Here is a 7797-nt window from a genome sequence, read left to right as displayed (position 1 = left end):
AAAAAAGATTATTTTTTTATTTTTTAGCGTGTTTGGCAAATTTCTAGTAGTAAAAGTAAAAGCACTAGAAAAATTAAAAAAAGATCTTTTTTTGAGAAGCTGTAATTTACATCTTTTTTAAAAGATCTTTTTCTCTTAAAAAAAAGATGTTTTTCATCTAATAAATAAATAAAAAAATACTTTTATATTGTTATACCCAAACATAATTGATAGATAAAAAAATCTTTTTGCATGAGATACCCAACCATAAAATTACTTTTACTTTTCCATAAGATCTTTTCTTAGAAACTCATCCAAACAAGCTCTATGAATATGCCATTTTCATGTTTGAGAAACAACTAAAATATTTTTTTTTCCTCTTTTACATCCATCCTAAAATAATTCTTTTGAATTTAAAAATTTGCTTCTCTTAATCTCCAATACCAATCAACTTATTCTTTTCATTTTAATAATGAAATATAAGTTTCGACAGTTAATCACATGTCCCAAAAATAAAATAATTATGAAGTATTGATATAAAGCCTTTCTTTGACTCTTCAAATCCAAAAACAGAATAAACGTACAAGTAAAAAGTTTCATAAAAAAGAGGACTAAATAAAAAAGAATTAATTAGTAAAATTAGTTTGCCAAAAATTCCTTTCAATAGTATCCTAAGAAAATTTAGTACTCCTAAGTATAACAATTAATATGAATTATAAACCTTATTTGACATATAGACTAAATCTCTTTTAAAGTTAAAAATAAATAAAGTTGAGGTAAAATAAAATTAAGATGATCAAACTGTATTGTCAATCAACTCCCAAAACTATATGAAGATTGATGATGAATGAAATTATTTCCTCCCACTTCAAGGCCTCTTCTTTCACCATAGCAACTACTTCACTCATCCTCTAAAATAAATAAGAACATTTCAAACCCGTTAACAAACAATAACAACTACTGTCAGAATCTATTTCACAATTGAAAATAAATTACAAAGCTTCATCACCTCTTCATCATTATAATCGTCATTCACCATAGATTTTGACTTATTAGAATCTCCACCCTCATTCTAAAACATTAAGAGCTCAACCATAAAATTAGTATGAATCACAATATAAGAGAGAATAAAAATATTGAGTTAAAGTAATTACCAATTCTTTGTTGTAGGCCCTTATATCGTCCTCATATGCTAGTCAGTTCTCCAGCATTTGCTTGGTATGAAGCTTTTTTTCCTGAAAAATGATAATATAATGAATTAGAGAATAAATCCTAAAACAACAACAAAAAAATTGGAAATAATTGTTATCCGAAGAAAGAAGAATAATAAAAGAATCAGAGAACATGTTTGCTTTGTTCATAGCATCGGACATGGACTTCTATCTGACACCACCAGCTTTTCCAACCTCGGATTTCAAGGAAACATAAGCCGATCAGAACAGTAAACAGCATTGAAAATTTGAAATCTCAGAGAAAAGAAGAAAAATGATAATAAAAATAAATAGAGAACAAAAAAATTTAATTCAAAGAGCTCGATTACATGGTATCGAAAATAGGAAGAGCTTGATTATATATATATTTCATTGGATTTAATGAGTGCATGAAGAATCCAGAACAAAGAGCAACGGTATCGTGTTCTAGTCCTTCGACCCTGCATTCTTGATTATCCTAAACAAAATCCAAATGAAATCTCACCTTGTTTTAACAATAAACACGTGAAAGAATACAACTTGAACATTATTTGGGAAGAGCAGAAATCAGAAAATGGAACCAAGGAATGAGTCGATCAAAAAGTTGAATAAGCAAAGGAAGCAGAAAAATAGAGAATCGTTATTCGAGAATTTTTGCGTTGAGACCGAATTATACTAAACCAAATCCACACCTGTTATACATAAACTTTCTGTGTGCGGAAATTTCAAAGAGAAAGGTGAGGGAATCAAAACTCTCTGGTATGGGAATCTGTCTCAAAACTAATTCGAACGAAAAAATAAAAATAATAAATAAAGCTCGAAGTATACTCCATTAACTATCACCAACTTAAAAGAGAGATCCAAAGAAGAGGAGTTAGTATATATGTACCAGTTTGTTTCTTCTGTGGTTGAGCCTTTTGTGGAACTAAAATTGAACTGAAACTCAAGGTTTGGTTCTGTATTTTTGTGCGAAATCAAAAAGAAGAAGAAACATTATGAGATGGAAAAGGATGAAATGGAAAATGAAAAAATGGGAATTTCAAAAGAGGAAGAGTGAGGAGAAGAATTGAAAAAACAAAAGAGAAAAAAATCATCTTTCATAATTTTATAAGGGGTAAAAATGAATCTCTTCTTTTCAATTCAATTTTAAATTCAAAATTTAAATTTTAAATAACTGAAAGTTAGCAGTAAAAAACAAATATTATTCATGGAGGCACTAAAATAGTTTCTTCAGATCAATATAAAAAAAAAGTAAAAAAAAAAAGTGTGAAAAAGTAGCAATTGGATAAAAATTCACCTGGATACTGTATAGTATGATATCTTTGAGGGGAGATGAGCGATTTTGCGTTGCGGAAGTAGCATAATATGCTTCACAGAAAAGATCACATAAAGCTGCTGAAAATTACGGAACCCGCAGCTGAATCGTCGGAAAGTGATGAAATAAGGCATGAAGAAGAATGTGAGATATGTCTCCGTATTATGAATCATATTTGAAAAATTTGAAATGAATAAAAAAAGAACATGCAAACCTGGATTGGCTGCCGGTTAGATCTCACCGCTATGTTCTTGTCGCTGCTGCTGTGCTCTCTGCTTTCTTAGTCTCGCTGCATGTGCTCTCTGTGCCTGCCGCTCAATTCGTTCTTTGATCTACTCTCTTCTTCCTCCTCCGTACCAACCACCACCACATTAACAACCACCACGAACTCTATCGTGACCATTGCAACCACCACCACCAAGCCTCCTCCACCACCATAGCGGTCCCACCTCATCCACCGCCATAACCCCTACCACCACCGTTGCTGTCTCTTTAATCACCACGATTCCACTGAACGTTGGAGCCATGAGGTGCGGCGGCATCAACAGTCTTGTGCGTCCATGGATTCTGTTCTCTACCTTCTTCCTTCTTTAATATCAAGCTCGTAATAGAAGAAAGGAAGATTTAGAGAGTTGAAGAATTGGAGAATATGACATATAGGTTAATTTGAATTTCAAAAAATTTTAAATTTCAGGATTTTTTGTGATTTCTGGTCAGTCAAAATTAAGAGCGGGAGAAATAAAGGGAAAAAATTGTTAGAAAGGAAGAATACATTGAAGTATCTTCTAGAAAAAGACTCTAAAGCATAACCAAGCATAAAAAAAGAAGGCATAAAACTATGAAATGAAGCATAACTAAGCATAAAAACAGAAGGCATAAAAATATGAAATGAACCAATTAACTAATGTTTGTGTATGTATGAATCATTGCATGCCATGTGAATGATGATGGATGTTAGAGAATCATTAGAATCAATTTAGATCAATTAGTATCGTTTATATTTATATAGCATATCTGTATATTAATTATAGGATTCTATGCCTTTATTACTTTGATTCATTTAGCATCTATAAATACCCCTTGTATAGTGTACTTTTCATCAGACTAAATATACACAAAACACTTTCTTTAGTTTGGTCTCTTGTTTCTAACATGGTATCAAGAGCTTAGGTTATTCTTTTTTCAGAAACAATTAGTTTCTACCTCCGTTATCTTGTTTCACCGGCAGTACTTTGTTCTCCGTTTTTGACTTCTTCCCGACGCCTTTCTTCGTCACCGCCGCCACCTTCATCTTCTATTTGTTGCAAGCTTTCGAACGCTGCCAACCTCGCCGCTGGACGCGCCCTCACGCGCCGCCAGAAGTTCGGTCACCGCTTCAGGTTCTCATTCAAGCACATTTAGTGAGATAAGCTTAGTTGTATTGTTTATTTAGCTCCATTTGCATGACCCTTAAGTGTTGCATGCAATTGCACAATCGTTCCTCACATTTCCGATTGTTAAATTTTGGATTCTGTCAAGAATTCTATCATTTTTTTCTGCTTTAGTTAGTGATATCCTTTCTTTGAATAATGGTTAATTTCAGGGGTTTGTTTGCTATTGGTAATGGATGCAAGAAGTTAAGAAATCTAATATTAAGTCACAAGGGTTTGGAAGCAATTGCTACCGGATGCAAGGAACTTGCACATCTTGAAGTCAATGGATGCCACAACATTCGAGGTTTGGGACTAGAATCCATGGAAGGATCTTGCCAGTATGTATGTAAAATAAGGAATGAATTAACCATTCAATAAATAGGCAACATAAGGAAGCATGGGACACATGTTTGGCCTCTTTATATTTACATTTGGTCAAGTTTTTCATTGCTTGCTATGTGTGTTTCTCTGTTTATTTATCGTTTGTGGTGCTAAGCTCAGCTTTCTATCGGCAGACGTCTTATTGAGTTGGCATTATTTTACTATCAAAGAATTATTGATGTTGGTCTTCTTCAGGATGGAGAAGGATGCAAGTTCCTATAAACTCTTCAACAGGAAGATTACTCAAGCCTTGGGGATGGTGCTATATTTGGTATACCTATTGGCTGTAGGAATTTAAAGGAACTTCATATCCATTGCTGTTATGAGGTACTTCATTTGCATGCCTATTTGGTTTACCATGTTAAACTTCATTTAAAAATGAATATTTTTGGGATGGCTCACTTTCAAAATTAGGGCTGCACATGGATTGGATAATATCCGCATATCCGCGATAATTATCCGCATTTGATCCGAATTTTGCGGATATTATCCGATCCGCAGAACCATCGGATCGGATCGGATTGCGGATTCGGCAGTGATATCCGCGGATCCGATTCGCAAGTCCGCATATCCGCATATCACATATAAATAGCATAGTTTAAGAAAGTAAACCCTAATGTGATATGAATTTTAGTGTGTTATTTTATGAATTTTATGATATTTTATTTTTAATTTTTTTATGTTGTACTTCAACTTAGAATAATTAAACTTAAATCTTGTGTTATTATTTTGTTTTTGTTATTCAAGAGAACTATTATTGATAATATTTTATGAGTAAATAGGCTTAAACAGATAAAAAATAAATTTTCTGGATTTTTTTTTTGTAAAAACAGCCAAATAAAATCTTAAAATAGTTTTTTTTTTTTAATTTATGCGGATATACCCGATATCCGATCCGATCCGATCTACATGATTAGATCGGATCCGGCCTAAAAAAAATGCGGATATCGTATCCGATCCGATCCGATCCGATGAGTGCAGTGCGGATCGGATAGAATTTTAGGCTATATCCGATCCGATCCGATCCGATCCGTGTGCAGCCCTATTCAAAATGCTCTCTGTGTAATGTGATATAGGAGAATGACTCTAACTCATTTTGTCTCAACACACAATTTTACTAATTTTTTCTTTATCTAAATGGCTTCTTTTGGTGATTCCACATTCAAAACTAATGTTAGTCAATAAAATTTGAAAACTATGAGAATTTGAGACCAGTGAGCTACATGAAAATGAATGTCAACATGCAGTATTTAACTTGGTTACAGCAATTTATTCACGTCCCATGCATAATCTACCATTCCCTTTTGATCTGTTTCATCGTCCAATACTGCATTTCCATTCTGCACACACATGAAAGTGTGTTACGTTATATATATATAATATAGTAAATTAATTGGTATATGCTATGATGTTTATGCAACTTTGGCAAAAAATTAAAAACGTTGCTAAAATTAAAACATATTTTTTAGTATGTTACTCATTTTTGTTGAGTTTGAAGATTAGAAGTGTTTCATCCAAATACAGTTTTAGCATTAGTCTTAGGCTTTTAGCCTTTTTTCTCTTATCTTTTAATTCAGTTTTTCCCAAATTTTTGAAAAGTGCAGATGATTCTATCACAAGTTGAAGTTATTTGGCTGATTTATATAGCTTTATTGCACCAAGTATCATTTCTTATATGTTAGTACTTTTCCATTTTATATTCCGACTAACTATTTGACTTTATGAAAGTATCTTTTTTTTTCGAAAATATTAATTCTTTGTTGTTAATAGTATATTTTTCGTTACTCTCTCTTGAATACGCTTTGTTACTTTTTATCTATTCTGAATCTGCGTTGCTATAGCATATATTTTTTTTTTCTTAATTTGTCCTCAATTTGGCTTATATGTTTGTTACATGTTTTTGGTTGCTACAACCATTAGCTAAATACATATGATTCAGGCATTCATGTATTCATTTTCTAAATTTGATATTTTGATTTCTTTTGCTTTGTCTAGATTTATTGCAATTTGAATGGTACTTTATATCATTGTTGGTTCTAATCTTTTTCTTTTTCTCCTTTCAGAAAACTATTGTAGAATCTTTTAAGCCATCACCCCTTATTTTTATTTATTTTTTCTATTTTCAGATTTTTTTATTAATATTTGATTTATTGGCTAAAACATTTAAGATTGTTTAGCCCTCGAATTTAAACTATGGATGTAGTTGAGTTTGAGTTTAGTTTTGTTAATTTGGGATTAGGTATATTTTGAATTGTACTCAGAAAATAAAAAATAGGATTAATTTCGAGTAATGTATCTTTATCTTATAATAATTATTTTGTTTTATTTTAATTTTTTGTGTTAATGCAATGATTGATTTTATACTTTGTTCAATTAAGGGAGCACCAGTGGATTTAAAGTATGTAGTGATTCCTATAGATGAAAGAGAGTTTTAGAAGATAATAGGGTCATTAAAATTTTACAACTGATTTAAGCTTAAAAACTTAATTTCTTTATTATTATTAATTATTGTTATTCAATTTTGATTTCTTTTTCTTTCCATTATTTAGTATTTTTTTTGGCATATAAAATAAAATTTTCCTCTTTATTTTACTTTTTTTTTTCACTACACTTTTTATTTTTGCCTCCCAACAATAATTATTATGGATGATTTCAATGAAATAGTATGTTGCTTCATGTTTGGATTTGGATATTTTGCACTATTAGGTGTTAAAAGGATCATGTTAATAAAGATAAATAGTCTAAAATAAAATTGAAAGTAGTGTACATGATGGAAAATATGGTACAAAAAAAATTAATAAAAATATACTGCAAATTTATTGGTAAATGTTGTACATGTCAGAATTGACTATTTGAAGTTGGTGTTAGATAATAAGAATATAATTGAATGGATAAAAGCCAAAAAACATGTAAACTGCAGTTTTTGAAGCACAAAATAATTAGCCTTAGGCATATATTTCAGGATCTATTTGTTGTGGTCAAACGTGATAGAAAAGTCAGAGCCAAATTAAAAAAGATTGAGATTAAACCAGTTTTGAAAGGAAAATCAATGAGTTGAATGTTACGAGAACGTGATTTAGTAAGGAAAATGACATAATGTCGAGCAAAACAGGGCGCTTAATATTAACGATTTTAGAGACAAAATGGTCAGTTCTAAAAGTTGAGTGATGATGTTGAATTTTTTTTAGTTGATTTGAATACTATATCTTAAATAATAGTTAGAAGACTTATTTTTTTAATGTATATTTTATATACAGATTGATCATTCTATTGTTAAAAATTTTAAAAATGAAGGAATAATTTACATCACTATAAAATTTATTCTTTTTGTATTTAATAATAGAATTTAGGTTATACAAATTTTGAAACTAAATCTTGGAACTTAAAACAAAAATAAATTAGCTGAGGACAATATAAGATACGTTTAAGATTTTAGTATTTTTTTATTTTTAATAGTTTATTTACCATTATAAAATTATTTTAATTAAATTATTATAAAAAAATAATTTATATATTGTAA

General features: G+C 30.5%; 1 long non-coding RNA gene across 2 annotated transcripts; it reads right to left on the bottom strand.

Annotated features, from left to right (window-relative positions):
- On the bottom strand, positions 592-3337 carry LOC107638223. Of its 2 annotated transcripts, XR_002360498.1 has the most exons (6): positions 2699-3336; positions 2467-2586; positions 2059-2125; positions 1134-1647; positions 989-1051; positions 592-890 (listed from the first exon to the last, which is right to left on the bottom strand). It is a non-coding gene; the product is annotated as an uncharacterized LOC107638223 (long non-coding RNA). The 2 variants fall into 2 exon arrangements; XR_001619765.2 differs by having other exon boundaries at positions 1134-2125; positions 2699-3337.

The sequence above is a fragment of the Arachis ipaensis genome, chromosome B04, assembly GCF_000816755.2.
Source record: "Arachis ipaensis cultivar K30076 chromosome B04, Araip1.1, whole genome shotgun sequence".
Classification (NCBI taxonomy): domain Eukaryota; kingdom Viridiplantae; phylum Streptophyta; class Magnoliopsida; order Fabales; family Fabaceae; genus Arachis; species Arachis ipaensis.
This window is presented reverse-complemented; position numbering and strand designations above follow the sequence as displayed.